This window comes from Equus caballus, chromosome 29 (assembly GCF_041296265.1).
Source record: "Equus caballus isolate H_3958 breed thoroughbred chromosome 29, TB-T2T, whole genome shotgun sequence".
Taxonomy (NCBI): domain Eukaryota; kingdom Metazoa; phylum Chordata; class Mammalia; order Perissodactyla; family Equidae; genus Equus; species Equus caballus.
The window spans coordinates 18137833-18155455 of NC_091712.1; the positions used below are offsets into that span (position 1 = coordinate 18137833).

General features: G+C 37.9%; 1 protein-coding gene across 18 annotated transcripts in view; it reads left to right on the forward strand.

The window, feature by feature from the left end:
- ZNF438 (zinc finger protein 438) overlaps window positions 1-17623 on the forward strand; it is a 186225-nt gene that overhangs the window by 41720 nt on the left and 126882 nt on the right. The gene's annotated exons all lie outside the window — the stretch shown is intronic.

A 17623-nucleotide genomic window follows, 5' to 3' on the forward strand; every position in this document is an offset into this window, starting at 1 on the left:
AGTGTAGTTTTGCTCAGTCACACCTACTTGAGCTTCTAGGTCAAGTACTAGACACAGTTGACCTATTGTTAAAGAGGATGAGTAAAGATGAGCATAGCTCTGAAATAGCCTCTCTGTAATTGAGATAAAATAATTGATCACTGTCAGATAATAGAAATTCTCAGTTTCCAAAATGAACTCTAGCAGTATAACTTTTAAATTTCTATAAATATTAAAAGACTATAAGAAGGAAACTCTGTAGTTTGCTGAAACTATTATATAACTTTTCATTAATAAAAGTAAAATAGCCATGCTGGTCTTATAAATGGTTTCCTGCTTCTGTTGCCAACTTCAGTGATTTTAGTTAAACTTAAATTTCATAAAGGGAAATAGAAATACATTATACTTAAAGGATATAGACATTTAAAACAACAGACCCAGACCTGAATGACTCTTGCAGAATAATTATTAGGCTTGGAGAGTTCTGTTTTGCTTGACGATATTTATTCAGAATTGGTGTTATCAATCTCATATTAAGAGAATTTACATCTTTACTTTTTAGTTGTGTAACATGATTGTGCTAACCTTGGTAAGGAAGTTTGGAAAAATAGAGGAGAGTTTTTCAGGACAAGTTTAAATTCCATTGATATATAATAGTTCACACATAAAAATCAAACAAGAGCCCTTTTATTTTTCTTCTGTGCTAAAAGAGCATTAAAAGTGTTGTTTTTAGAGATATGCTTACCATTCAGCTGGCCGACTGTCATTTTGTGGTCATCTAAAGTATAAATGACAGCAGCTATATGTATTGAGCATTTTCTATGTGCCAGGTACTTTGTTTACAATGATCCCATTTAATCTTCACAAACTCCTATGAGATAGGCTGGAATTCCCTTTACAGATGAGGCTGGGAGAGTAACAGATGTCTCCAGGCTAACCCTGACGGTATGGGGCAGAAAGAACGAGTGCCCATGGTGTGCAGTACCTACAGTTTGGTTTACAATGTTATCAGGTTCCGGGAAATCCTGAATCCACAGACACACGGTAAACTTCAGCTTACGTCAACTTTTCTGGGTAAAAAGAGTGTCTGATCACACCGGGTGACCTAGAGCAGATTCTCCTGGGATGACTGTCCTGGAGTATAGTCTTCAGTTCCCTGTTCCAACCTTGATCTGGCTCATTCTACAGTTCTCTAACATGTCACTTATTCTCTGCCACCTGATTAACTGCTGAACACTCACTCATTGTATGCTTCATTGATCCTATGCCAAGAACTTTTGGCAGCTCTTGGGAACATGATCTCAACATGCCTCCTGGTCAGTGTTGGGCAACTAGAAGTTGTTCGTTGAGATGAGAACTTGGATCCAGAAGCTAGGATGCATGCCAGAGGCCAGGGATGGGGCAGTTGAGCAGCTGACGTGAAATACAGCTATCCAGACTCAGTCAATAGGTCAGTAGTCAGAAATAGAGTAGGCACATGACTTTGAAAGGTGATTTTTGAAGAAGATTATGATGGCTGGCTGTGGACTTTGTAGACATAAAATAATTCCAACTGCTTTTTGAGGAAGAATAATAATGTTACCAACTTACTATAGCGCTCATTAAACTTAGCAGAAACCTCTCTCCTGTAACTCTTCCCCAGCGGTTCTGCCTGTGTCTTTCTGTAGCTCTACATCTTCAGACCCTTTTACGTTTTAAAGCGTGAAATACACATAAAATTGCAAAGTCTCCTTTGCTACCTCCGCTTCTTCATGGTCTTCAAAAGTTGGCATTCGTCAGGGCTCAGTTCTTGGCCACCTACATTTATTTCTCTGTGTAATCTCACGTGATCCCTTGCTTTAAATGCCGTCTGTCCTCCCACATTTATTTCTTTACCTGATCTCTCCCATGAGCTCCAGGCTCATATCTATGTCTGCCTATTCAACATCTCTATTTGAAAGTCTAATAAACATTTCAAACTTAACATGTCTGAAATAGAACTCTTGAACTCTCCTGCTAAAACCTATTCCTGCCTCCTTCTTCATCTCAGTAAATGACCCACCCAGTTGCTGGGACCAAAAACTAGAAGTCGTCTTTGACTTTTCTGTTTCCTCCATACCCTTCATACATCCAGCTCATCAGTAAGGCTTGTATGCCCTCCTTTCAAAATATATCCCAAATCCCCCTTTGCCGCCCCTCTCCCCACTACTGCCCTAATATAAGTCACTGTCATAAGTTACTAAGATGATAGTAATAATCTTCTAACGGGCCTTCCTTATCTCCTCCTTGTCCCTCTCTAGTAGTTCTCCATATAGGAGAAGTGTTTTGTTTCGCTTTTTACATGTTAAATGGTTCCTGTCATTCCTCTGTTCAGAACCGTTCAGGGGCTACACAGCACACTCAGGATAAAACCCTAAGTCTCAGCGTGTTCTACCAGGCCCTGCATGACTTTATCTGTATGTCATGACTCTGTCTGCAAAGCCTGCTGACTTGATCTCCTGCCGTTCTCCATCGTGCTCACTTTGCTCTGGTTAGACTTGCCTTCTTGCTGTTTCTTAAATCCTCCAAGTCCATTTGGAATCAGCTGAATCCCTCCAGCTCCCCCACCCTACACCCTCGTTCCAGCCAGTTCAGCCTGTGGTACCAGTGGAGGTGGATTTAGAGAAGAAAAGTGCATATCCAAGGCTCTCTAGCACTTGTAGGGGGAGAGGTCGCACTAGAAATTTTACAGTTAGTTTTCTTATTCCAGGTTTCTGTAATTTGAATTGCTTTCCAGTGTCAGAGGGCCTAGAGATGGAGAGCTGCAGAAAGACCTAGCCAGAAACAGTGGGGAGAAGTTACAGAGAGCGCGAGATTTCTGCTCAGTTTAGTGAGCACTGGAATGATTAGATATAACAATTACATCTGCATGAAAATAGACCGGGCTGCTTCGTAAGACAGTGCGTTCTCCACCACTGACAGTGTGCAAGTTGAGGCTGATCAACCTCCCGGGCTGTTGTGGGGAAAATGTGCTGAAGTAGAGGAGGGGAGTTGTTTTCTAAGGTCTTCCCAACTCAGATCCTATCAATTTTTAGAGTCTTCTTTTTTTCAGAGCAAGTCTTCTCAGAGTCCTCCTCAGATTCTTCCTCCTGTATTTGTATTGGGAAGCTTCCACCAATAAAACATAAAGCTCCTATAGGTGGAACCTTCCAATATTTCAGGTGAAGGAAGAGCTACTAGCAAGGTTGATTTCCAGTCAGATTGGCCAAGTCCGCATCTAAGGAATTTAGTTTGAGATGTTTTTCTTTCTCTCATTTTTTATTTAAAATTTATTTTGATTGATCTTTGGTCTAAAATAAACAATACATACATACACAAATTCCCTAATACATTTTAGTTATTTAAAAAGATTCACTGAGTCTCAGAAGTAACGAGCACAATATTTGAAAATAGCCTTTGGTCAGAGTTTGCTAGAAATGGAAAATTCACCTTATCCTTACTCTTATACAAGAAGCTTTTTTGAGAGGTAATGACCGTGTTTGAGTGTTTCATGGAGGGTGGTCCAGCCATTCCCTTATCTTCTCTTAGGCAAAAATATGATTTAAGTGATAGAGATCTTTAAGTTATAAGTGCTTTTAGTTAGACCTGAATAAGGCTGTTTATGCAAACTCATGTCTCTTAACTGCTGAACTGTGGAATTTGGAATTAATGAGATAGGAAAGAATGATTTTCAGGGTCTCAGTGATACGCAAGTGTCTCATATTTGATTGCTTCTGGTAGCTAGCACCTAAATAATAGGATGATGTATCTAAAAGTTGCCTCCAGCCAGAGAAGCTTCTTTCAGCAGCTGGACCTGCCCCACCCCAGCGTGCACCTGGCACACCAGATAAAATCAGCATTCTGATGAACGTGCTGGTCTGACTCTGAACTCCTTCCTATGCCTTCATCTTGAACCTCTTCTTGTTTCTCTGTGTTTCTGACTTTGCTGCCCTCTTTCTCATAATACCTATTTCTGTCCTTTAGATTTGACTCCTTCTTCCAGGTTATTATTTTGATTTCACTAAGACAAAACTGCTGCTCTGTATTGACATTCCTGTCTTAACTTGCGCCAGCTGTCCTCCCACGAGGAGAGTGGACAGCAGAATCTCCTTGCTTGGGAGGGTAACATGAGCATCGCACATGTGTCCTGGTTCTTCCTCTCTTGCTCCTAGACAATTGAGATCAATTTTTGCACCTGGCTTTAGCAGAAGACTAATATATCCATACTCCTCTTAAAGCCAATAATGAAGTAATGAACAAAGAAAGGGAAAAACAATTCTCAAATGTAGTACACTTCTTTTTGTCAAACCCAGCTGCTTAGAACAGATCCAAGAATCAAGGATGAAATGAAAAAGGCTTTTAAGACGCATACAGATGATGTTTCAAAGTTCAGGCCTTAAAGTGGTATATTAGGTTCACTTAGAGCCTTTTTATTTACTCATTTTTCCTCTTAATAGTAATAGCAAACACATAGATAGCACTTACTGTGTTCTATGTGCTTTACATATTTTAGCTAATTTAATCCTCACAGCAATCCTGTGAGGTACATCCTAGTATAACCCCTGTTTAACGGATGAGGAAACTAAGTCTTGGACAGGTTGCATCATTGTCTGTAGTTACACAGCTTGTTGTCAGAGCTGGGATTCAAACCCAAGTGTATAATCACTTGTTATATTGATCCTTGAATTCTCCAAGTCTTAATTCTAAGAAGTCTGGTTCACTGGTTTCTCAGACCATTGTAAGTTAGAAGTTACAAATTTAAAAGAGAGTATAGTGACCTGGGATCCCCATTTTAATGTGTCCATCCTAATAAAATAATGACTCAAGGACACAAAGATATATGTGCATGGGAGTCCTATATAGTGTTAGTTACCATAGTAAAATAATTGAAAATAATACAGAAGTTTAATAATAGGAGAAATGGTGAAACTAGGGCACTGCTTTCCAAATTTTAATGTGCTTGTGAATCACCTGGATATCTTGTTAAAATGTAGATTTTGATTAAATCTGTGGTGGGGCCCAACATATCCTACATTTCTAACAAGTTCCCAGGTAACGCTGACACTCCTGACCTGTGGATCCCACACTGAGTAGCAAGGAATTTCAGTCCATCCGTTTATGTTTGTTAACAGCAGGTCCCGGGGGCCAGCCCAGTGGCACAGCGGTTAAGTTTGCACATGGGGTTGACCATTCAGATCCCAGGTGGGGCCCTATGCACTGCTTGTCAAGCCATGCTGCGGCAAGCGTCCCACATATAAAGTAGAGGAAGATGGGCACGGATGTTAGCTCAGGGCCAACCTTCCTCAGCAAAAAGAGGAGGATTAGTGGCAGATGTTAGCTCAGGGCTAATCTTCCTCAAAAAAAAAAAAAAAAGAACAGGTCTGGGACTAGGGAGAGGTGAGTGGGGTACCTTAGGGGCCCCATTTATCTCACCCTAGTCCAGTCCCTAGTTAAGAATCTTGTTTTTAAAGACTATTCAGTGACTCTCAGTTATGCTTATAACATAATTAAAAGAAAATTCAAAAATGGTGTCTGCATTATCTCAATTTAAGTTAGGAAATATATTTGTGTGTGTGTATATATATGTATCAGTGTATGCATGTATGTATCCATGTATGCATGTATATGCTTAGCAAAACTCTGTAAGAAGACATGCCAAATGTTAACAGTTGTTATCCTCTGTGTCATAGATTTACAGATGGCATATATTTTTATCTTTATATATGTGACATTTTTCAATTTTCATTACCAACCCTGCATAACTTTTAGATATAGATTATGATTATTAAAGTTATTAACACTTTCAGATAACTATATGCTCAAACTTGTTCATGAAAGCCTAGCCTTGGAGGAAACATTTATTTCCTGCCACCCACATACCTCTCTTCAACCTCCCCCAAAACATCTGCTCATTTTTTCGAAGTAAATATATAAGCTGTTTAATGGTTTAGTGGGGCTTCAGTTTAGTGCATCTATCTACACAAATAATAAAGGGCAAATATTTTTAAGAATAAGGGTAATCAATAAATACTTTTTTATGAATAATTATGGGATGCATGTAGAAAACCCTACTTTTCAATATTTGCTGGTATAATTATTACCTATTCACCTTAAGTTTCTTGAGAGGCAAAATCTTTGTTTTTTTGTATTCAGTACCTAAAAAAATATATCTACATAAAATAAATACCCTTTCCCGTTACCTTGCCGCCTCCTCTCCCAGTGAGGAGTGCTCAGCAGGTTTTTAGAGGAAGATCAGTCTTCTCAGCCTTCAGACGTCAGTAACCTGAATCTGTAAGTGATGTTCCTGACTCTCACTGTGGAGCAGGGAAGGAAGGAGCAAGGAGACAGGACAGAAAAGCTTAATTCATTTAAAGTATAGATTTGTTTTTAAAATGCTACAAATTCCATGAAAATAAGACATTTTTTAGTATTTGCATGAGCACTTGCTGCTTCACCTTGCACTTTTATGTTATGGAGACAGCTTCTTTCCCTAAACCTTATGAATGAACCTCTACTAGCTTCAAACTTTTCTTCTGTAGCTTCCTCACCTCTCAGCCTCCATAGAATTGAAGAGTTATGATTTTGCTCTGGATTAGGCTTTGGCTTAAGGTTATGTTGTGGCTGGTTTGGACTCCTATCCAGAATGCTAAAATTTTCTCCATAGAGTCAGCAATAAGACTATCTTGCTTTCTTATTCATGTGTTTACTGGAGTAGCACTTTTAATTTCTTTTAAGAACTTTTCTTTTGCATTCACAACTTGGCTAACTGTTTGATGCAAGAGGCCTAGCCTTTGGCCTGTGTTAGCTTTCAACAGGCCTTCCTCACTAAGCTTAATTATTTCTAGCTTTTGATTTAAAGTGAGAGGTGTGCAACTCTTCCTTTCACTTAGAGGCCTTTATAGGGTTATTGATTGGCCTAATTTCAATACTGTTGTGTCTCAGAGAATAGGGAGGCCTCAGGAAAGGAAGAGAGTTGGGGGAATGGTCAGTTAGTGGAGCAGTCAGAACAAACAACATTTATCGATTAAGTTCCCTATCTTATATGGGTGTGGTTCACGGAGCCCCAAAATAGTTACAATAGTAACATCAAAGATCGCTGATCACAGATCACCATAACAAATAGAACAATAATGAAAAAGTTTGAAATATTGTAAGAATTATGAAAATCTGACTCAGAGACATGAAGTGAGCAAATGCTGACAAATGGTACAGATAGACTTGCTTGATGCAAGGTTGCCACAGACTTTTAATTTGTAAACAAGGCATTATCTGCAAAGTTCAGTAAAGCAAAGCACAGTAAAATGAGGGATGCCTGTATAATATTTTTTGAAGGTAGGTTGTAATAAGTTAAAGAGAGCATCCACTAAAGAAATTTTAAAAACAGAAAGTTTTAACTAATAAGAATGCAATAGTGGATATAAAATTAAATCCTAAAAAGTAATCCAAAAGAAGACAAGGAAAAAGGGAAAAAGAAAGAAAGAACAGATGGGACAAATAGAAAATCAGCAACAATATGGTAGAATTACATCAGACTATCAATAATCACATTAAATGTAAATGATCTACTCCAATTAAAAGACAAAGATTGTCAGATTGGATAAAAAAACAAGAATAAACTTGGCATTGTCCTGAAGAAACCCTTAAAATAGGTTAGAAATGAAAGGATGGTGTGATATTGTGATTTATAAGAAATACATATTTGGTCATTGAGATGACGAAAATATATTTCTCATATATATATTGTCTTTGTCCAGAGTTCCTGGCTTACAGCTCTCAGAACCCTTGGAATTTCCTAAGTGTTGAGAGTGATTAAGTTGTCCTTTCTTATGTTAATGAAGTGACTGGGAAGCACAGAAGGATGGGGGCTGGTTGCCAGGAAAACCAACCATGTGATTGCAGGGCTGGAACTGTCAGCCTCACTCCCTGACCTCCTGGCAGAGGAGAGGGGCTAGAAGTGGAATCCCTTCCCAATGACCAGTGGTTTAATCCATCATTCCTGTGTGCTGAAGCCTTCATAAAAACCCAAAAAGACTGGGTTCAGAGAACTTCTGGGTTGGTAAACATGGAGACTTGGGGAGAGTGGCGTGCCTGAAAAGGGCGTGGAAGCTCCATGCCCCTTCCCACGTCTCTTGCCCTATGCATCTCTTTCATTTGGGAGTTCCTGAGTTATATCGTTTTACAATAAACTGGTGATCTTGTAAATAAAATTTTTCTCCAAGATCTGTGAGCCACTCTAGCAAATTAATGGAACCCGTGGAGGAGGTCATGGGAACCTCTGATCTATTATCATTTGGTCAGAAGTACACGTAACAGCCTGAACTTGTGATTGGCATCCTGAGTTGGAGAGGGTAGTTGGAACCTCCAGTTTATAGATGGTTGTTAGGAAGCACACCTAACAACCGGGGCTTACACTGGCATCTGAAGTGGGGGGCAGTCTTGTAGGACTGAGCCGTTAACCTGTGGAACCTGATGCTGTCTCCAAGTAGGTAGTGTAAGAATTGAGTTGAATTCTCAGACACCCTACCTGTGTCTGAGAATTTTTTGTTGGTTGTGGGGGGAACGCCCCCCCCACCCCATGTTGGAAATTTTGTCAGAACACTAAAAGAGGTGGAAAAACATACACCTTGTAAGCACTAAGTATAAGAAAACTGGACTGGCTGTATTAATATCAAAGTGGGCTTCAGAACAAGTGGTATTAATAGAGTTAAAGAGGGACATTCATAATGATAATGAGTCAATTCATCAAGATGAAATAATAACCTTAAATTTAAATGCAACCAATACCACGTTGTCAAAATACATGAAGCAGAAAGTTACAGAACTGAAAGAAGAAATTGACAAGTATTCAATTATAGTTGGAGATTTCAACACCCATCTCAGTAACTGATGGAATAAGTAGAAAGAATATCAGGAGAAATATAGATGTTTTTAACAACACTATAAACCAATTTGACTTCATTGACATTTATGGAACATTCCACTGAACAACAGCAGAATATACATTCTTTTCAAGTACGGATGTAACATTCACCAAGATAGACCACCATAAGCTAGTGTATAAAACAAGTCTCATTACATTTGAAATGATGGAAACTATGCAGAGTATGTATGGCCTCTGATGACAACATAATTAAATTGGAGATTAATATTAGTAAGATATCTTGAAAATCCTCAATGTTTGCAATACATCACACACTTCTAATTAACACATTGGCTAAAGGAAAAAAAACTGGGGAAATTAAATGATTTTTTGAAGCGAATCAGAATGAAATCACATCAAAATTTGTGAGATATATCTGAAGCAATGCTTAGACAAATATGTAACTTTAAATGCATATATTAGAAAAGAAGAGAAAACTAATACTGCCAAAGTAAGTAGAAGGAAGGAAATAATAAAGAGAAGAACAGAAATTGATGACATATTGGATAAACAACAGAGACAATGAATGAAACCCAAAGCAGGCTCTTTGAAAAGATGAATAAACCTGTAGCTAGTCTAATCAAGAAAAATGAAGAGAGAGAAAACATGTTACTAATTAAAATATCAGGATTGAAGGGACGTCACTGCAGAGTCTATAGAAATTTAAAACCCACAGAAGGAATATTACAAACATCTTTTGGAAATAAGTTTGGCAACTTTGATGGAATGGATAGATTCCTTGGAAGATACAAATTACTGAAACTGACTCAGAAAGAAATATAAAACTAGAATAGCACCATATCTATTAAAGAAGTTATATTCCTAGTTAAAAATTTTCCCACAAAAACCAAAAAAAGCCCCCCAGACCCATACATGTTTTAACTGATGAAGTCTGAAACGTTTAAAGAAATAATTCAGAACATAAAGAAGGAACACTTCCCAACTCATTTTAGAACACCAGCATTATTCTAATATCAAAACTAATAAGACATTACAGGAAAAGAAAACTACAAACAAATGTCCTTTGTGACTATAGATGAAAATGTATCAAATCCAGCAGTATATAAAAAGTGGGTTTATTCTAGGGATGCAAGTGTGGTTTAACACTGGAAAATCCACTAGCGTAAGTCATCACTTTAACAGGTGTAGGGGAGGAAGAGAATTCCTCTGTCTGCTCTAGGTCCTTCTAGCTGGCCTAGAAATTAAATTGATGTGAGACAGAATAACAGGAGAAAATCAAACAAAGCTTTGTAACATGTATACATGGGAGAAACGCAGGAAAACTGAGCAACTCACCAAAATGGCTGAGCTGCCAGCTTAAATATCATCTTCAGCTAAAGACAAAGCAGGATGTTGGGAAGGTGGTTTGGGACTTCAAGGGGGAGGAAGGCAATTTACATGGAGATGGAAAAGTAAATGGGCCAACTATAGACTATGTGACCTGAGAGACATGTTTTACGTTACGTTATAGTTATCTTATGGTATTAGTTCCTCCCTGGAAGAGGCCCTTCTATTTTAAATTCTTTTAGGCAGTTTGTTGGGGCAGGGTGTCAGAGTTTCTTCCAGAGTCTTTTGTTCTTAAAAATAATCAAGCCAGGGGCCAGCCTGGTAGTGCAGTGGTTAAGTTCACACGCTCAGCTTCGGCGGCTCAGGGTTCGCTGGTTCAGATCCCAGGTGCAGACCTCTGCACTGCTTGTCAAGCCATGCTGTGGCAGGCATCCCACATAGGAAGTAGAGGAAAATGGGCACAGATGTTAACTCAGGGCCAGTCTTCCTCAGCAAAAAGAGGAGAATTGGTGGCAGATGTTAGCTCAGGGCTAATCTTCCTCCAAAAAAAAAAAAAAATCAAGCCAAAGAGACACATTTTGGGGTGGCCAATTCTGATCCCACACACAGGAAAAAAGGGGGAAAAAAGCTTTATGATCCTGCCAAGAGTTGCAGAAAAGGCATTGGACTAAATTCAACAGCCATTCATGATAAAACCTCTCAGGAAACTAGAAACAGAAGAGAACTTTCTCAACCTAGTAAAAGATATCTGCACCTAACCTCCAGTTAAAAATCTCATTTAATGGCAAAAGATGGAATGCTTTCCCCCTAAGATAGGAAACAAGGGAAGTGTACCCACCTCCTTCTTATGTCTGTTGAACATTGTAATGGAGGCCCAGCCAGTGTGATAGGCAATAAAAAGAAACAAATGGCATGCAGATTAGCAAGATAGGAGTAAACGTGATCATTTGTGGAGAAAATGCTAAGAAATCTTCAAAAAGCAACTAGATTTTGTAATTGAATTTAGCAAGATTTCAGGACAGAAGGTAGATACACAAAATTAGTTGTATGTATATATACTACCAGTGAACAATTGGAAATTGAAAATTTATATGGAAATACAAAGAACCTAGAAAAGTAAAAACATTTAACAAAGAACGAACAGTAGTGGAAGGTTTTCACTACCTGATTTCAAGACTTTCTCTGCATTTTAAAACTTCCCCTTTAAAGCTGCAGTAATCAAGGCAGTGTTGGCCTAAGGTAGACATGTATATCAATGGAACAGGATACAGTATCCAGAAATAGGCCCCTATGTATATGGTCAATTGATTTTTTGACAGTGGTGCCAAGGTAATTTAATATAGAAAGAATAGTCTTTTTATAAAATGGTACTGTATCACCTGGAATCCAAATGTAAAAAAATTAACTTGAACCCTTACCTCCTTTCTGTACAAACGTAACTTGAAAAGAGTTATAGATCTAAATATACAAGACTAAACTATAAAACTGTAAGAAAAAAATCACAGGAGAAAATATTGATAAACTTGGGATAGGCAAAGATTTCTTAAGACACAAAAAGCATGAATCGTAAAAGAAAAAATTGATGAATGGGACTTCATCAAAATTTAAAACTTCTATTCTTCAAAAGACATAGTTAAGAAAATGAAAAGGCAATCCTTAATCAGAGAGAACATATTCGCAATACATATACATGACGAATGACTTGTAGCCAGAATAGATAAAGAACTCTAACAGCTTATTAAATAATAAGGCAACCAAGTTTAAAAAATAGGCACAAGAAGATAACGAATGGCCAGTGCAGCACAGGAAAGGAGGCTCAACATCACTAAATGTCAGAAAAATGCAAAGCAATACAATAATGAGATACCATTGTATGCTCATCAGAAGAGCTGAAATTAAAAATTAAAAAAGAGCAAATGTTAGAGATGTAGACCAAATGGAACTTTCATATATTGCTGGTGGGAAAGTAAAATGATAAAACCATTTTAGAAAACAGTTTGGCATGTGTCATAAAGTTAAACATATTATTACCATAGGACCCAACAATTCTACTCCTAAAAATTTACTCAAGAGAAGTGAAAATATATGTTCACACACGCATTTGTACATGAATATTCATAGAAGCTTTATTCATAATATCCCCAAGCTGGAAAGAACTTAAATGTCCATCAACTAGTGAATGGATAAACATAGTGTGGCATGTCCATGCAATGGAATACTCCTCAGCAATAAAAGGGGATAAAGTACTGATACACACAACATTTATGAATCTCAAAAACATTATAGTGAGTAAAGTAAGCCAGACACAAAAGAATGCAAACTGTGCGATTGCATTTACCACCCTGGATTATTACCTCAGAAATGCTAGAAAAGACAAATTTAGTCTTATGGTGACAAAAAGCAGACAAGTTGTTGGCTGCAGCTTAGAGTGGAGTGTGATTAACCAGGATGGGGCACAAGGAAACTTTTTGGGATGATGAATGTGTTCTATATCTTGACTATGGTCATGATTATATGTATGTACACGTTTGTAAAATCCATTGAAATGTACACTTAAAAGGTACATAGTTTATTCTGTATAAACTCTACCTCAGTAACATTGTTTTTAAAAAAATACTACATTTCTTTAAAAGATTGGCACCTGAGCCAACATCTGTTGCCAGTCTTTTTCTTTTCCTTTTCTTCTTCTTCTCCCCAAAGAACCCTGGTACGTACTTGTATATTCTAGTCATAGGTCCTTGTGGTTGTGCTATATGGGACACCACCTCAGCATGGCCTGATGAGCAGTGTGTAGGTTGCACCTGGGATCGAACCAGCAAGCTCTGGGCTGCTGAAGCAGAGCCCCTGAACTGAACCACTCTGCCATGGGGCTGGCCCCTCTACAAATTTTGAAAGTTTTTTTTTTTTTTGAGGAAGATTAGCCCTGAGCTAACATCTCTCGCCAGTCCTCCTTGTTTTGCTGAGGAAGACTGGCCCTGAGCTCACATCTGTGCCCATCTTCCTCTACTTTATATGTGGGATGCCTGCCACAGCATGGCTTGTCAAGCGGTGCCATGTCCACACCTGGGATCCAAACCAGCAAACCCCAGGCTGCTGAAGTGGAACGTGCGCACTTAACTGCTGTGCCACTGGGCCAGCCCCTGAAAGTTATTTTGCTAGCAAAAGATTAACTTGTGTCTAATGTTAAAAGACCTCTGTGTAGGGCTGAAATTGAGTTGACCTGAAAAATCCATTTGGATAAATCAATGTGCAAAATATAAACAATAATACCTGAATTAAATATCCTTAAAAAAGAAGAGTAGGTGAATTCTTAATATGCTTTCTAGTTTATGATTCAGTGTAATGGAATGGGACCCTAGCATCCTTAGAATGGGTTGATATGCCTTTCTAATTTTTTAAATTGATATTTGGTGGTGCCTTTGGCACTAAGAAGAATCCAGCTAAAATAATTACAAATAATCCATTTTTGGTTTTGTTTTATTGTTCTTTGCATTTTTTTTTTACTGGAAGGAATATGTGGAAGACACACCAATGTCCCTTAGAGTCTGTTCTTCCTTTTAGGAATAGAACCCATAGATTTTACTAAGTATGTACATGGCTGCCCGTTGAGAAACTTCCCTTCTCTGCTTCACTTGAAGCTGGATATGGCTTTGTGACTAATGAGAGCTGGATGGTGATGTGTATAAGGTTACCTCCTTAAAGACAAGCCACTTGCCCTAGACATTCTCTTCTCCCTTTCTGCTGGCTGGGACGTTGCATCAGGTGTAGCTACTGCCTTAGGTCCAGAGATGGAAGCCATGTTGGGGATGATAGAGCCAGCCTGAGTCCCTGAATGATCAAGTGAAACGCACCTCCCCCTGCCAATTAAAATAATTTCTAATATAGCGTATGATTGCATGCCAAGAGCTTTCTTTGATCTAGTAGTTATTTAGGAGAGTGTTTCTCAAATTTACAAGTTACTTTGAAACTTTAGGTACTAATTATTGATAAATTGATATACAGCATTCTGCTTTTCTAGTTTTTTACTTTTTTGGTGAGAAAGATTGGTCCTAAGCTAACATCTGTTGCCAATTTTCCTCTTTTTCCTTGAGAAAGATTGTCACAGAGCTAACATCTGTGCTAATCTTCCTCTATTTTGTATGTGGGACACTGCCACAGCATGGTTTGATGAGCGGTGTGTAGGTCCCTGCCTGTGATCTGAACCCATGAACCCCAGGCTGCCAAAGCAGAGCATGTGAACTTAACCACTATGCCACCGGGCCAACCCCTGCTTTTCTAATTTTTTAAGGTTTTTATAAAGTAGTTTATGATCAATTTTGGTGAAGCTCCACACACCTTTTTAAAGAAGTTGTCTTATTTATAAGATACCTAAATATTTATCTATATTTTGTTCAACTTTTCTGTAATTATTTTTTGTCTGGTCTATCGAAGGCTTAAAGATATAAATCAGTGATTGCTTCCATTAATTTTTCTTTACATTTCTGTCAGTTTTTGTTTTGGTATTTCTGTTAATATATTATGTACTGTCAACGTCTCAGTTGAGGATTGTACATTTTATCAGAATAGCATGACTTTCTTCCTAATTTATGCCTTGTATTTTGTGTTTAGCTGACATTAATATTGCTACCTTAGTTTATATCTCCCTGTACATCTTTGTACTTCTCCTTATATTAATCCTTTCTTTGTTATTTATTTTAAATATGTTTCCTAAAAGTGGAGTACAATTGGATTGCATTTTTTAACCTAATGAGAACCTTTGTCTTTTAATAGATATTTTAACTCATTTGTATTTATTGTCAAAGTTGATCTAATTGGTTTTACTTCATTGATCTTATTTTAAGCTTTCTGTTTTAATTTCTTTTTTGTTTCCATTGTGTTTTGAACTTTTTGCTATTTGATTTAAAGTTTTGTCTTTGTTTAATTTTGTTTTGATTTTTAAAATTTATGATATATCTTAAAGGCATATAGCCTGTTTTGAAATCTGCTAGGGATTATTTTTAAGTGTTTTTTGAAAACTTAAATCTATATGGAATTTATAATTGACAGTCAAGAATGAGATGATCTTTTGTTTTCCCTCAGTATGAAATCAGAAATTTAATAGGGTTTTGCTTAGCTTCTTCTCAGTGTTCGTTAATATGATCTGAGATTTTTATCTCAGACTATTAGTAAATTGTAATTTAAAACAATTTGTAAAATATTTCTTTCATTAATTTTTATATAGGCATAAAAATTAGGAAAACCCTAAGATTGTCACAACTTTAAATAAATTACCAGTGTTTTCCAAGTATATATTGAAATGAACTTTAAGAAATTCATTACAAATATATTCTTATGTTATATTACATTACTTATCATTATTTTCTTGATCTATTTCTATATTATATCTTAAAAAGACACACTTTTCCTTTTCCCTGTTGCCCACTTTCAGGCCATTTCCCTGCTCATTAGACCAAGAAAAAAAGCAGCAGAAAAAGTCAAATTTGAAATTAAAATATCAAGTTTTGTATTTGGTATTTGCTATAGCAAAGTATAAGATTCAGAATATGTTTTGAATTATTGATTTAATGGATTTTATGGTGGTGGGTGCGGGAACATTAGCAGTTATTTATTAGTAAGCTTGTCCTCTAAGATGTCCCTGTCAATCACTGTATCAAGTGACACCGGAAGGGTGTGGCATTTGCATTTTCAGTAATGCTTGTTCAGTGACGGAAGCTGTCCTCTTGCTGCTTGAGTCTCTGATAGGCCATTATCCCTACATGCTCTGAGGCATGTGACCTTCTCAAATGAGTGGAGTGCTTGTATGGGGCTTTCCCAGTTTTTTCAAAACATACTTGAGGACTATTTAGGGAAGCAGAGTCTTAGAGGACACTTGGCCTTGTCTTGGAAATAGTGTAGAAGGAAGAAGCCTGTAGCAGTTGCTCGGGGTAATAGCTTTAAGAAAACAGTGATGTTGTAAGTTATTTTTAGAGATGGAAGACTTGTCTTTCTCATATTTTTTTAGCAGATAATTGTGTAGCTGGACTACCAAGATGTCAGGAGTGAGGTGGAGATGAGAACAGCCTCTCCAGGATTGCGGTCAGGGCGAAGTTCTTGGCAAGAGGCTCATTTTAGTGTGTTATGTAGAAAGCACATGGGCTGACGAGGCAGGAAGACCTTTGTTCTAGCTGTGGTTCTCTGTTTTTCTTTGTGACCATGGCAAACCACTTAACTTTTCTGGGCCTCAGGCTACATCTATTAAATGAGGAAGATGACTCTCTGAGATCCTTTCTAAGTTTAAAACTCCATGACTGACCAGCACCAGGGATAGCAAGGAAGTTTCCATTTGACAGCATTTTTATTTTTAATTTTATTAAGCAAAGAAGTCAGCTGAATTTCATCTTGTAAAGTCAAGAGGAATAAATCACTTATCTTACTACCTTGAGTTTGGAGAATTAGAAGGGATCATACGTGACTCGTGTATTTGTGCTCTGACCTAATATTAGGTAAGTGACACATGTTGTGGTGGAGTGTCCCAATTATAACACCTGGAAGTAATCTGGTAACAGAGTGACTCAGAGGAATGTTAAATCACCGCTTTTCCCTGAGAAAACTGAGAAAGATATTTATCTAGACTCCCAGAAGGTTATTACCTTTTCCAGTGGGATATGTGCGTGTCTTGAGATTGAGGATGTTGGGAGGTAGGCCCCCTGTGTGGTGACAGTCAGGCATCAGACTGAAGGTCACACTGAAGATCTTTCATTGATGAGCTCCTGACTGGTACAAAGGCTACTAGCGCTGAATTCATGTTTCACAAGATCAGCAGTCGGATGCTGCCCGAGCTGACTTTTTGTCCTAAGCTGAGCTGGGCATGGTCAGAGGCATGGTGGGCAGAGAGAGCTTTCAAATAATGAACGTGTCACAGTTGTGAGACAGCTAGCAAATGGTGCTGACTGAGTAAAATCTATACAGCGGTCAGAGGGTGACTCTTGAAGGAAGGCTTTGTTCTGGTTGGATTCTGGAGGCTGAGCCGCCGACAAGGCTCCATCTAGAGTGGCATGGAAAACATCATGCACAGGACATTTGTTGCTTCTCTTCTCTGTAGTCATCACTTTAAGGACTTAAAAAATCATTGAAAAGTTTTACTTCCCATTCTATCGAGAGCTTCTAGGGTAAAAAAGAGAATTGTTTCATTTCAGAAATGCATTTTGTTTTAGAAAATACAGACATGCCGTGAATAAGTCCAAATAAATTTCAAAATAACTTAGAAACTTGGATAAAAAATGTAGGTTGTAAGTTTTTATGAAGTGCCACGGTCTAGTGGGCCCTTCTAGGGATACAGAGATCAGTGTTCGGTAAGCTCTGTTCTCAGGAACTTGAGGGAGGCAGACAGATGAAGGGCTAGTTTTTATTATGTTTCCATTCGGTTTTTATAGAGCCTCTGCTCAATGCGAGGCACTGTGT